The sequence below is a fragment of the Eucyclogobius newberryi genome, unplaced genomic scaffold (genome assembly GCF_026437365.1).
Source record: "Eucyclogobius newberryi isolate DKJ021-1_F unplaced genomic scaffold, fEucNew1.0.hap1 SCAF_21, whole genome shotgun sequence".
Classification (NCBI taxonomy): Eukaryota; Metazoa; Chordata; class Actinopteri; order Gobiiformes; family Gobiidae; genus Eucyclogobius; species Eucyclogobius newberryi.
In genome coordinates this window covers 15,692,322-15,707,105 of record NW_027315846.1, presented here as the reverse complement: position 1 = coordinate 15,707,105, position 14,784 = coordinate 15,692,322, and the positions used below count along the sequence as shown (strand labels likewise).

The following is a 14,784-nucleotide window of genomic DNA, read 5'->3' as shown; positions in this document are numbered from 1 at the left end:
GGCGTTCCCTTTCCTCGAATGCCAACTGTATCTATTATAGGTTACGTTCAGATCTAAAAATATGATCCAAAAATATCAAACCGTATCATTATTTGTTGGGAATCAGCTCCACAAGCTTTCCAGTTTGATCTTTTGGCACGAAGTCCTTTAGAATGTGTGATGTGACATGGATACGCACTATTTAGAGTTGTATACCACACTTTTTGTTTGTATTAATCAGATCTCTTCTACATATTGTATTCCGTTACTAATGCTAATGCATCAGTAAAGTTTCTCTTAGTTTAGCTGTAGTATGGTGCAGGTTCAGTTAGTTATCATTTGGTGTTTAAGTTCTTATCTTCAGTACAAAGTTATGTCCTCTTATCCCGAATCCTGTGTCTGAGAGGACCTTTACAGTGTCTGTGCTAAAACAATGGCTTCTGTCCTGTCTCTCCATCTGTCCTGTGCTCTTTGTATAAGGCACACTCCATCTCCATCTCTGCGTCTGTCTGAGCGCTTGTGAATTATTCATGTCTCGTCTTCAAGGAGCCTCTTTGTTCTCTCCTCGGAGCACTCAGAGTAATGTGTGCACGTATACTGTGTGTATGAGACACATGTGCAGCCAGGTGCAGCTCCAGTCAACTCCGAGCTCAACCCTGAGTCTTTCATGATGTTCACGCCCACACCTCCGTCTTATCCACAGTTAACATGCACTTTTAAGAATTGTTTATGAAGATTGAAGTCATCTGTCATCAGCGATATTCCAAGTATTCTATCTGTGAAAGTTGTGATACGCCTTGTGTAACTGATCTAGAGAGAGGCGTGATACCTCCACGTCTCTGTTTCCCTTTGCCTGGCATTAATTAAACATACAATTCCATACTGTGTGGCATTCAAAGCAATAATATTTCAATGGAAAAAAGCAAAAAAAATGACATAGTGTAACTTTAAAAAGATAGATTATATAATTTTTGTTTTTACTTATTCAGTAATTGTGATTATTCATGTCAGAACTAAAATACTAATAAGCATGACCACTTTAGAAGCAAAATTAAGTCATTTTAAATCAATTCAATGTTTTTTTTGTAGCGCCCAAAATCACAGCAGCAGTTGCCTTGATGGGCGACAATGAAAACAGATTAAACAATGTTCAAAGGAAGTTAGCGATATCCCAGCATCCCGAGTCCTCAGACAAACGACTCAAAGTCCCCTGTCCTTAGACCGTCCTTCTCGGCCAGGAAAAACAACAAATGCTCTTTGGGATGAGTTCAACAGTGAAAGATCTGACACCGTTGGATACGGAAATCTATATTCCAAAAAGGTATATATAAATGTATCAGACTAGCCCTATGTATTCCATTTTGGTCTGTCTTTGGTACAACCTCTTTTACATGTGGATGACATGTAACTAATAAGTCCATCATGTGGAAAAAGACAAATGTAATATCACACGTACAAATAGTGTTATCATACAAGTGGCCGGTGGAATCAAGTGCCCTGGTCCCCCACATAAAATGTTGACTTAATTCCTTTACTGCTGATCAGAATCACAGCCACTTCAGCCGTCGAAGGCCTGGAGGCAAAATGAATATGCAAGCCAGTTTAGACCCAGCTCATGCATATTTATAATGGTTAACACCACATATGCAAATAAGCCAGTCAACCCAGATGGCTCCAGATCACGACATAATGATGGCGAATACACAGTCATGGGCGCACTGTAATGCCTGTTTCCCACAAGGCCAAACGCGACATGTTTGGAGACCGGGAGACAAAGCAGCACTAGAGGCATCACATGTGGACATACAAATGAGCGACTGAAAAGAAGATTACGCACTCACAACCAAAGCAGAATGGGTAAACAGCACCACAAGACAAAGGAGGTTGACATGGCGAGCAGGAACAGACTGATGCCCGGGAAGATAGCGTTGGAAGTACTGTGATTCTCCAGATATGTCTCGAGATAATCTAATTAATGATGAGCTATAATTTGAGCTGTCAACAGGGGATCGTAGTAAAGATGTCCTCAAAGACTAGAGTGGGTTCTGCTGCCAGATAAGAGCCCGAGAAGTACACAGACAGACGAGGATGAGGTTGTTGACATGCAGCTGTAGTTTGAAGAGAGTTTATTTATAACTACTCAATATACAACTGTTTATTGAGACAAAACTGTACTTCCGGGTATCAGGGTGACAATCTGACAGGGTGTGCTTTTCTTTTTCTGTTTAACATTCAGGATGCAAGAAGAAAAAGTCCAATTTGTGCCAGAGTTCATCAATGATCAGAAGGTATTATCGAATTGAGTAGCACTAAAGAGTATGAAACTACTGCAATCCAACCCCAGTGATATTATTTGTTCTTTATTGTTGATACTATATATATATATATATATATATATATATATATATATATATATATATATATATATATATATATATATATATATATATATATAAAACCACATAAGAGCCATAAACAGAACAGTTGATGGATTTAGTTAGTAAATTATGTTGCACATGTTAGAGGTAAAATTAGTGTCTAAAATGAAAACTGAGACAGAAAAAGAGACAGAAAAGTCAAGTGTTATCTGGGTGAAGTATATTCTTGATACATTGTTAAAATTCTTGAAAAGTTATTATTTCATTTTATTCCAACATTTCTTGGTAAACTGGATCCAACATTGGAACGATCCTATCAATCACAGACCTGTCACAAACAGTTGTTTTTTCACCGTGATCTCCTCCCCAGGTTTGTTTTGCTTTCCGGGTTGTTCCTTTGATCTGGGCCCTGCCTCTTTCAGCCCGACAGCAGCAGAAACAGTGGCTCGATGCTCCACTGTGGACACAATCAGATATTTCCTTTGAGCTAAGCCTTGTTAACAAGCTTATCGGCCCCATAGTGCTGCCGAGTGAGCCGCCAATGTGCCAGATATGACAGGGCTAACGCAAACACGCAGAGATGTGCTTATGTTCTGCAGCGGGATTAGGAGCAGCCTGTTGAATATAAGCCCGCACCTACAACTGCGGCGTCATTATGGGTCATCAGCCTGATTCTATTGATATACAAACAATCCCAAACATGGATAGTGTACCGTATGTATTTGGAATATTTCAGTATAATAATGTAATATTAAAAAAAAAAGAGTAATAATTGTATGCTGTTAGTTAGAGGGAGTGCATCAGACACACGGCATATTCTGAACACATTCAAGAACATTTGAGAGGAGACAAAAGTATGAGCCCCTAAACTAATACAAAATTGTATTAAACATGCAGTTTATATTAATGCATTTGCAACTAGTTTTGTGTGTTTTACTCATAATTAGATGGCACATTCTGTTGTTTTCAGATGATATTCTATAACCTAAACGATTGGCTTTGTGCACTGAACCAGCACTGTTATTGTCACCATTTCTGCTCACTTCTATTTCATTCCTAAGGGGTGTTTGCAGAGAGGTAGATATCACGGACAATTATGTTAAAGACTCTTCAAATGAGGTTAATACTTCCCATTGCGTAAAAAAAAACGTTATAACAAATTATGAATGTCATTGATATATGTTTTTAACGACTATCCACGTGATCCTTAAATATTTATACATTTTAGCCCAAGTCAGCAAAAACGCACCATAATAGAGTCATATTAACTGCAAAACAGGTGACTACGACACTAACCAGGCACCAACCTATTGCAGTTAGGTAATTTAGTTAGTCAAATAGCAATTTCTGTTTTGCAGCCCCATTGTTTTGGCTAGTCTCAAACTTAATGCAACAAGTAACTTCCACAAATCAAGTTCGCTGTGTAAGTAGGATTGGTAAAATGGTGGATGTAGCTTTTGCGTTTTGTCAGCCCAAACGGAGCGCAGTAGCCTCGCATTAGTTTAAGTGTGCAGTCAGAATGAGGTCAGGCAGAGGCACAGAGCTCAACTAGGTCAGAAGCTGTGAGTCACTACGCTGCACCATACCTGGACCTGTACCTGGTCAAGCAGACCCCCCAGACACACGCTGGACAGTATAACAACAATCTTAACTTCATTGGGCTCAACACACTGGGAGCGACATCGTTCCCTCTCAATTCATTTCCAATGGAACCTGCACGACGGTGTGAAAATGGCCAGTCTCCCTCAGGTTGACGGCAAGCGAAAGTAGTGCTCGTAAAAACCTCACATTCGTTGTCGCTGCAGTTCATCGCCGCCCGTGTGTTCGATTTTAAACCTGCTGCGATGCGTCAAGTCTGTTATAGACGAAGCCCAAACCCATTATCACCGACAAGAACAATGACTCTTGCCATTTCACAGATGCAGTCCTCGTCTAAAGTAGTTATCCCTGGTCCAGCCAAAATATTAAAATCACTTAATTCGACTACTTTCCTCCCTATGAATTTCCACACTCTTTTCCACAACTTTTTACCAGATTTTTCAGTCAGCTCGAGTTAAAGTCAGTCGCAACTGCTTCAGTCTCGTTATGACAGGACTCATGTTTAAATCGCAAAGTGTGGAACCGGGAAAAGACGTGACTAGACTCCAGTCGCATTCATTCAAACATGTTTGAATTATAAGCCCAATTTCAATGGGCTTACCGTGCTCGGTTGCAGCTGCATGTTTACTTAAACACGGAGCCAGCGAACAATGAGGAGCAACGAAGGAGAAACTGGAAACTAAAACATTCTATTTCGTCTTTGCAGAAAGAACAATGCATTAACAATGACAACAGTGAGGCATATGCTTGATATTCCTGCCCAAACATCAGCTTAATAATGCAGAAAGGGCACAAGCACTATTTTTACACTTAAAATACTCACCTTCCCCTTTCTCCTCTTGGCACATCTCATGTCTGCCTCATAATGATACAAATGACAGAGCGATTCCTCTGATAAATTCCAGGGAAAGCATGTCCAACTTTTTCATCTTTGCTCTGCCACAGAATCTAGAGCAAATGCCAGTGTCCGTGCAGTCTCAACAACAGTTTTTGATTTCCTTTTGCTAATCGCTACACTTGTTTTGGTGGGCCAGGGGTGACTTTTCACTGTTTAACCAATGAAAAGTCAGGAAATACAATAGCCTAAATTAAGCATTAATAAATTGCTCTCTATTTATTATAGATCTCTCTTAATATTATAAACTAAAGTTGTTTGAGTGGATTATTGATTGTATTTCATAGAATGAAAGTGTCTTCAGTCAGAGTGGTGTAGTGTGGACTCTAATGGCTGTCAGCTGTTAAGTGTGGAGCTCAGACTCTATAATCACACTCAGTCCAGTGGTGTAGTGTGGACGCTCTACAACATTCTAAATCGCTGACACCTTGAAACATCCTCAGTATGTAGTTTTAGTTGAAGATTGGACACAGAGATATGCATGTCAAGATAATTAATTGAAAAGCGTAGCCTAAATATTATAATTGTGTAAATTTGAGAAGCAATATTAACAATTTTTTAATTCAATGTATGTATGTATGTATGTATTTGTGTGTGTGTGTGTGTGTGTGTGTGTGTGTGTGTATGTGTGTGTGTGTGTGTGTGTGTGTGTGTGTGTATGTGTGTGTGTGTGTGTGTGTGTGTGTGTATGTGTGTGTGTGTGTGTGTGTGTGTGTGTGTGTGTATGTGTATGTGTATGTGTATGTGTGTGTGTGTGTGTGTGTGTGTGTGTGTGTGTGTGTGTGTATGTATGTATGTATGCACAGTGGCTCTTTATGAGATACTAACTTTGATCATTAAGAAAGTTTGATTTCACAAAGTTGGTCAAACACTGTTAATTGGTAATCTATTAGATAATGGGAAGATAATTATCTACTGTTGATTGGCCATGGTGTCAATTATCATGAAATATATCATATCTTGTCACAATAATCATAACACTAAATGTGATATTGTGATATTTTTTTTGCAAAACCCTCAAAAAATACTGTATGAATGCATGTTTGCTTCAAGATGTCTCTTTAAATATTCACCTCACTTTTAAATGTGCTGACTCATGATGATAGTTCTGGTAAATAGTCAAGTCAGTCGTTTCTTTATCTCCCAGAGGACGGCTGTGGTTTGGGTCTACATCACTGCACTTGCCTGTATGTATGCGTGGGTGTGTGTGTATTGCTTACATTAGTGCATGTTTTGTTAGCATGCTACATTATGTGTCTGCTGCGAGAGGCTTGTTCTTTTATGGATCCACACACTACTGCTCTCCAGTTGAGCCTTTTGCATTAATTATGAAGTGTCTATCCAAATGTAGAGGAAGCATTACTGAATTGACATTGTGGGGCAAGATTTTGAGAAAGTATATTTAGATGATAGCAGGTGCTTTTATATATATTTTAAGATTGACGTATACACCATTGTTTGACAGAATCTTGTACAGTACAGTATGCAACTTTCTAGAGGTGGAAAGTCATCTGCATGATTCCATGGAAATAGAAAGTTAAAACTATGCATTCTCCAAAAAGATACTTTTTATGCCAAAACTCTGGAATATTATAGCAAATAAAACAACTTTTTCAAGGGAACAAGCCAAGTAACAGTCAGTTGTCATTATTTATTAATTTTATTTTTTCTACATACCAGAACTTTAAATTGATAATGAGTCAGACAATTTTCTTCTGACCCTGGACCTAAATACCGTATAACTCCTGTCGCCTTCTTCAACTCGTTTTTCAAATTGAGCTCCAAAACTTAAGGTCATCTCTGTTTTGACTGTGACTGTGACTGGACTGACTGAGTGTGTAACTGTCTGACTTTCCCACTCAAAGGTCATTATAGAAACAAACAACAGCCCACCAAGACAATGAATCATGACATTTCATCATCCAACTCATGCCTTTATGCTCATCAAAGTGTCATTGTTACATACTCTGTGTTTCAAGTATCCCACATCATGGGGATGAACTTGCTGTTCTGTGCAACATTTTGAATACTTTATCCCATTCAAAATATTTTGGTTTTAAATTGTTAATTGTTATGATAACGGTCCTAATTGTTCATTGTTCTGAACCCCCATGGATGACTGTGAGCCTATCTTGGAATACACCAACACTTTTCTAAGCTTATTCTCAGAAAATTGGAAAACAATGACCAAACTGAACAGCCACTCATTTGGATTCATAATGTTACTGGTGCTATTAATTGCAGGCATTTGTAATCTTTGTGGCGGTCCGCTAAACTAACTGGAGCTGTAAGTGCTGTCCATGGTGCTGATTCACTCTGCAGCCCAAGGTTTATACGGTGCTGTACTTAGTGCTGCAATGCCAAATTTCACATGAGACAATTCATACAAAATATCTGCATTTGGATCTTTTGCCCCAAATATACTTCAACTATCAATTATTCTCACATCTGTTTCTGTGAAGAATCAGTCGTTTAGGAGTTGTTCTCTGCCTCTCTGTGTGGAGTTTTCCAGTAATCCTGACCTTAACTGGTAATAGACTCTATATTCCATCCATTAGATTGGTCTCGCTGACTTCATTATTTCCAATTTTTAAATGTCATTGCACACCTATTATAACAGCCATTGTATTTCTGCGGAGCAGCCTAATTGCTAATTTAGAGCAATGCACCCTTCTAAACCGAATCCATTAATACCAATGCTGAGATGGAGCTATGAGTGAAACCGTGAGAATAAGATAAAAAATGGTCTTCTCTTAGTATACAATACTCTACAACAGTGCCAATTCTCAAGCCATTACATTTAGAGTTTACAGGTATTTTAGTTCCATGATGAGGATTTACCAGGGACTGATTTCACTAAAGTCTTATCTTAATCACTTTTAACCCCCCATGAATCCATAGCAACAATATGTGTTGCTTATAATCAGCTTGGCAGGTTCAAATCACTGTCATCCATGTAAGAAGAACTCAAAATTCACCAAATAGGAGTATAGTCCCGTGTTTTTGGGAACAAGGCCAAGTTGTGTAGCGATGCCTCTGAACACGACTAACTCCACAAATTAGTGTTAAAGTCAATTTTGGAATCTTAGTTACAGTGCCAGAATACCAAAGAAAAAAGAAAAACAAGTTGTGTGATGTTATGGTAATAGCCAAAACAAATGTTCGACAAATCTTCTCTTAGTGACACGCTCGGGCTTATGGTAAATGATAAGATGTATAAGATAAGATAAGATAAGATAATCCTTTATTGTCCACACATGGGGAAATTTCATTGATACAACGCATTATTAAACTCTTCTGATCCGTCTTCGATATTCACATTGGCCACAACATTGGAAAGATGATGTATATTTGATAGGAATTCATACTACTAAAGGACATTTAACCAGCAAGGCTTTCTAATGGCTGCGTGTGCACTGCAACAAGACAGATTCCTTAGACTTAATTTATGCTGCATTCCAAACATCTGTGTTTATTCGGGTGTTCACTTTTGAAATGTGTGCAGAGGGAACAATAGTCCTTTATTTCAATCTACAGTAGCAGTTTATCTTCTTACAGTTTTTTAAGAAATTATCTGTTTTACTTCACATTTACCTAAATTTTAAGTTGGCAGACAAGAGAATAACTTTTTTATTTTTTTTATTTATAGGTATTGAAATAATTTGAATTTGACTATATCCCATGTATTAATATATTCTCCAGAGGTTCTCTAAAATGTGCCTATATAGCATTGAAGTAGAAGCACTTGAAGCCTGCTGTTTAGCACTAATCTGTGTGTGAACAGATGGCCCACGCTAACAAGCTAGGCTAAATGTAGCTACTGTTGGCATGAGCTGAGACTGATCTCTGACTTCCTGATCCCAAGCCTCTTAATTAAATGCACCATTTAATCTCCTCAGTTTTTAGTCCCTCTGGTATTCGAAAAAAAAACAAAAAAACATTGTGCATCACCATTTCCCATTTGTCCAGGGTCTCGGGGGAACATTCTCAAATACACTTAGCCTACAGGTTGTGGTGAAACCTGTTGTCACCCGTCCTTCTTATCAGGGAGTAAACTCGAGCTGGAGATGTTCATGATGCTCATAGACTCGGCTTTTGACAGAACGCTGTCCTTGGTGCTGAAATGCATTAAGCTCATATAAAACAACTGTCATGGTAAATTAGAACTACAACTCATTACATATATTAATAATATTGTCAACTTACATCAACACTCACAGCAATGATACATTAGTTTAACTGCTAGTCCACAGCAGCGGACATAAAACAAAAGTAAATAAATAAATATATAGCACAAAATGCAATACTGAAAACTGGACCTCATTTGAACATATAAATTGGACTGTAGATCCTTAGTCATTTTGTTGATTAATCAGTTGATGATATCTAAGTGTATTAGTTGACTTTTTTATTTAGAGGTTAGTCCCAATTATATGTGGCAACAGAAAAAAGGAGAAGACAGAGCAAGCTTTAGATTTTAGAGTGAAACGTGAGGTTTTTTTTTAGTTTTTTTAGTAAACACACAGACCAGTTAAGATGTTGATAATATTCTCAAGAGGCACAACTACAAAGTGCTTTTGAGTTGATAAAAGGGCAGTGAAAACCCCCACATCCAGGCTGAAGATATGTGTTTGATAGAGCATGGGTCAAGTTCTAAGTAGAGCGCTTTGTAGACAAGTGTGCAACCATGTTGTTTGGACCAATTCATCAACCAGGCACAACAGTGTGATCATCTGTTTATGCAACGCCTCTGGTTTTGAAGATATATACATTTCTTGCATGTAGCTACAGTTGCTCATCTGATCGTTATATGAGTATCAACAGCCAACGGTTTCTTCAAACAATCTCTGATCACTTCAGACAGGGAAACCCTCGAGAGCAAAAGATATGGAGATGTTCTGACCCTAAACACTTGCGTTCACAAGATAACAGGGTCACTCAAATCCTTGGTCAATTTTCCTGATTCCTTTTCATCAACTTGAAGAACAAAATGTTGTTACAATCTTACCCAGTGCTTTAATGAAGCATAGTATGTTAGTATACTGTTCCAACCTGAAAGCACAGATGAGATTTCTTCATAAATTCTCAGTGTGACTATGTAAATCTATTAGTTTGCAGCTCATTAGTAAAGCAGTCACAACAGCCACAGTCTTTTTTACACTGTCATGACACATTGAGGTTGTTGCAGCCATATGTTACTGTCTGTTTCACTTACACATGCAGTAAAGAAACTCACAAAGCAAGACAACATCAGAGTGTTTTCTTAATTTGAAATGCAAATATGGGTGCTGTTCGATGGTCGAGTTAATGCGACAGCACACATGCCAAGCTCCAGGTGCAGCCGGCAATAGTGCCGTGAGTTTGAATCCCGACTCTCACAATTTGCTGCATGTCCTCCCTTTTCTCTCATCCCCATTTCACGGTAAAGCTGTTCTGTCTAATAAAACTTATGGGCCAAAAAACCTTCAAAAAAATGAAATAATAAAATGCAAATATGGATGTACTGAATCCCTTCTTGTGTCATGTGACAACTAAATGTGTGCAATAGTTCATGGCATACTTCGGAAGTCTAGAACTAAACAACTATGAGTGAGAGGTGGAGAACACGCATAATGCTGCGGTTACTACTACTATATACATTTTACTATTGTTATCATTTATATATGTATTACTTTTGTCATAAGTTGTGCAACAGCCAGTTAGTACTATCACTTTTTGTACTGTTAACTACTGCAACTACAATAATTACCCACTTCACACAGCTCAATACATTTGGTGGCACATTCTATTAAACATAACCCTAAAACATGGGATATAAATAGACTGCAGCGCCACACTAACAGGATCAATATATTTTTTTTTTTTGCAGTTGTTGCTGAATTTCCACACAAAAAATGTACAGGAACACGGCAAATAACAACAACAATAACAACATGCAACAGCTATTCTAATGTAATTAAAAGAATCAGTAATGGATTTTAAGCAGGAACTTAACTGGAGCCAGCAGCCAGCCAAACACTAATCCTGCCTTGGCAAAGACAGGCAATTTATTTAGAGTTACTGTGTTTTCCCAGCAGTGCTGCGTAGGCCTGGGTGCTCTAGCTTCTGTATGCAAAAGTATGGGACATAAATGCATTAACATGATCAATATAGATAATTATATGACTTACAAAATGTGTTATGTGCAGGTACAATAAGCTAGCAAGTTGTTGAATAGGTTATTCAATTTGTATTTGTATCTATGTCAGTCCCCCTCCTACAAATGTCAAATAAAGTATATTTTCTAAAACTGACTTGGCCTTGGTTTTTTTGTTGCCTGACTTTCTACAATATGTCACTACCCCACAGACAACCACTCTAGTATCTTCAACTTGAAAACTATAGTGTGTACTAGATAGAATAAACAAATAAAAAAGAGGCCCACTATTGAACCCTGAGGCACACCATTATGCCACCATATTTAAATTATGCTTTCTAAAAGGGCGCTATAGTAACTCAAAAATCAAATTGCATTTCGAAACGTATTGTGGTAGGTGCTAATATGAACAAAATTCAAGTCATTTTACCTTCAGTCAATCTGTTACCACTTCAATGATGCACTATTTATTCCTCAAATAGAACACATGCTCTGAATTCCCAGCCAGATCAATCCAGATGTGGCAAATGTCAGGTCAGGTTGTGATATCATCCTGCCTCTGCTCTTCTAATGGGAAATGTCCCCTAACATCTGTGCTCTCTCGCCGACTCTCTTCTCTGTCTATCTGTGAGCAGCGGGATAAATTGAATTAGAGCCCCGCCACCCACTCAGCAGGAGCATGCCGCCCTTTGTCAGATACAGGGCTGCAAAGTCACAGAATTGGGGTTAGCAAGATAAACACTGGTCAAAAAGATATATATGCGATATTGGTATATATTGTCATTTTTGGTATTGGGAATACAACAAATAAGAGGTATTCCTTTTGTGCCCAGAATACCAAGCTGATGTACAAGGAGTCATTTTGAAGATGGGAGACGTAAATTGTATTTCCAAAGTCTACTCTAATAATGACATCCTAAATTCATTTTAGATTCAAATTCAACATACATTGGAAAAAGCACCAGAGCATGAACTAGAGGAGACAACAATGTACAAATGCGCAAGACCAAATTTAGCCAAATGATGGTGTCTATCAGAGGCATGGAATTATGGACTTCTGACTGTTGTTTTTACCGTAAATAATCTCTGTTTCCCTTGTAATGTCTGTTATCTTTTAGGTTTAATGTGTAATGTCTTGTAATGTCAAGGCATGTGTCTGTTGTTGTCTAGTTTAATGTTTTTACCTGCCTTAGGACCATGGATTCAATTTTGCTGTTGTTATAACTTTGTCATATTTATTATCATAATTTGAATAAATAAATGCATTAAAAACAAACCTTATTAAATAGGAAAAACAATGTTTTAATGGGATTGGTTCCAGTAGCTCAGAAATATCCAAATCAGAAAACTGCAGTTAGTTAAGTTAGCTGTGTTTTAGTATAAGTGAATCTAACCAATGTCCAGTAGCTTGAAGAAGTCTATTCTGTAACATATGTGTGGTCATTGTGCCTGTATTTGTTGATGTGTCTATAGTTTCCATTACACTTCCCTTGCTGGACATAACTACTTCTCACCACAATTTGTTCTGTGCCTAATGACAAGGCAAACCAGTCTTTTGATTCATAAATAGGATTCTAAACAAGTAAAATGGAGCGGAAATCACCCGTTTCTCACACAATGCTTTGCAGGGGCTTGGAATCATTTGCATAATGCTTTCGCATCCAATGGCCCATTAGCAGCAGCATGAGTGGCCCGTGTGCATACATTTGGCGGCTTAATTATCAAATCCAAACCACTGCACGGGACCGACTAGACCAGGATCAAGCCATAACAGGGGAAGATAGAACTGATGGAAAATTGGAATTGAGGAAATCTAAATAATTTGTTTTCCGCATCTTTTGTTTGTAATGAGAACTTCTGCTTATTAAAGGGGGACATATTATGCAAAATCAACTTCAACAAGCTTTTAGATACTTGTTACAACTGTGTCTCCTCGTTATTCATTTCCTCAAAGTTGTATTTTCCTTCATCCCTGCATGTTTGAGTTTATTGTCCTGCAACGAGGCTGGAGTGCTCAAAAAATTCCTGTTTTAACCCACTCCCAGTTGCCGCCACATCTGTGTGCTTAGCTATGTTGATTTGAAAAAAAATAGGAGACCAATTGACACATATAGAGTTCTGACATTTTGAATAACCATATCAATAACTGCTGCTTATTACCGCTCTGCTGTCAGTTCTGCACTTTTACACAGGAAGTCAATTGATTTGTTTTTGTCATTAAGCAATTTTAGATCAATATTGCAGTTTGCGATTAACAAAATGTAAAATGTAAATCGAATGATGTTGCAGTTCAATATTAACTAACGATAATACGTCCCTATAATACATAATGTTGCCAGGCAGGTCCTGTCTTGATGTCAACCCCTAAAGCCCTAATTAAAGAACTATCCCCATTCACTCTAAACATTCTTGCCTTGTAGTTTCCTGCCGCAAATCCATTAACACACCAGATTTACCCATGAAATTACGCACACACCACTCGTTTAACACCTCCATCAGTATTGCCCAGTGCCAGCAAGGTACAGTCCATTTGCGCAGGCGCAGCAAAAGCCTACAAGACGCACTCACGTCGATGCTGCATCTAATTTATTCCGTAGGCTCAATTTCTCTGGCCGTGCGCGCAGCGGGAGACGCCACATGACTCTCTGCTCTGCTGCCTTTTACGCAAACCGCCAGGAAAGGCCGCGTGCGCACAAGACGGCCAGGCGCAATGAAGCTTTTTAAGGGGGCAAATGAGCGCCTTGCAAGTGTGCTGGGAGGCGACAGAAAAGCACTTAGAGACAAGTCCAGCTGACCTCTATACTTAAAGCAGCCGAACGCAAAAAGCTCCCATTCGTTACTCTCTCTCTCTCTCTGCAAAGATACATATGGAGGCAAAGCTGCTTTTATCCATTCCACCTGGCGACCCAGCTTTACGCACAGGGACATTCCAACCAAATCCCACTCGCCGGTGCCACCTCGTGCTTTGGATGGTTTTTATTTATTCATTTATTTATTTAGACGTATATATAACACCAACCGAGATGACGAATTGGCTTAAGTAATTCTCTCCCGTCCCAAACCACGGAACAGACTCTAAATTCACCCGATTCCAACTGACGCAGCCACTCAGCCACAACACAGAAGAAGCCATGATGATGTGTGTCTAAAAAACGAAAAAAAAAAGTACTTTACCTTATTCCAAAGCTGAAGTTGTGTCACGTGTCAAAGCGCAATTCGGTTTCCAATTCCCATGATGAGTAGTTAACTCCACATAGACATGCTCCGCGTTAAATGAAAAATCCCGCATAAGTATTTTCTTTGCGGGGAAACGATGTAGTTATCCTTTTCTGTGCTGTTTCAAAACCAGTTCGATTTTAATCCGAGATCCGTTCCGTTGGGGTGCGACCGTTTTGCATTCTGACGGCACCCGACGACTCCATCCCGCTCTGGCTGTGTGTGTGCGCGCCTCTCCCTCCAGGTTTCATCCCTCCATCGGCGGGGTAATTGAAGAATCCCATCCGACACCAGCTCAAACGATCCCCCCCAAACCCACTGGCCCGATCAGCCTGTAATGTAATGTCCTCCCTGATTCTTGACCGGCGCTGCCAATGCGCATCAATCTTCCACTTCTTTTTGGTTGGAATTCCACTACAAAGCAACGAAATATCCCAAGCCTCAAGGGCGGTGAAGTCTGTGTTACTCCCGTTACAAATCCAGTCAATCAGGTAGAGTTTGGTAACTGTGAGACGATTGCGTAAAAATCCAAGTTCAATAGTTGTAGTCCGATCATTGCCCGGCAGCTTTTGGGGAATTCA

The 14,784-nt window shown here is 39.0% G+C and overlaps 1 protein-coding gene across 1 annotated transcript in view; it reads right to left on the bottom strand.

Annotated features, from left to right (window-relative positions):
- The window catches only part of lrfn5a (leucine rich repeat and fibronectin type III domain containing 5a), a 115,887-nt gene extending 101,568 nt beyond the window's left edge, over positions 1–14,319 (bottom strand). Inside the window, exon 1 of the mRNA XM_072457558.1 lies at positions 14,162–14,319. The gene's annotated coding sequence lies outside the window, so the exon portion shown is untranslated. The remainder of the gene's footprint in view (positions 1–14,161) is intronic.
- Between the last annotated feature and the right edge of the window lie 465 nt (positions 14,320–14,784).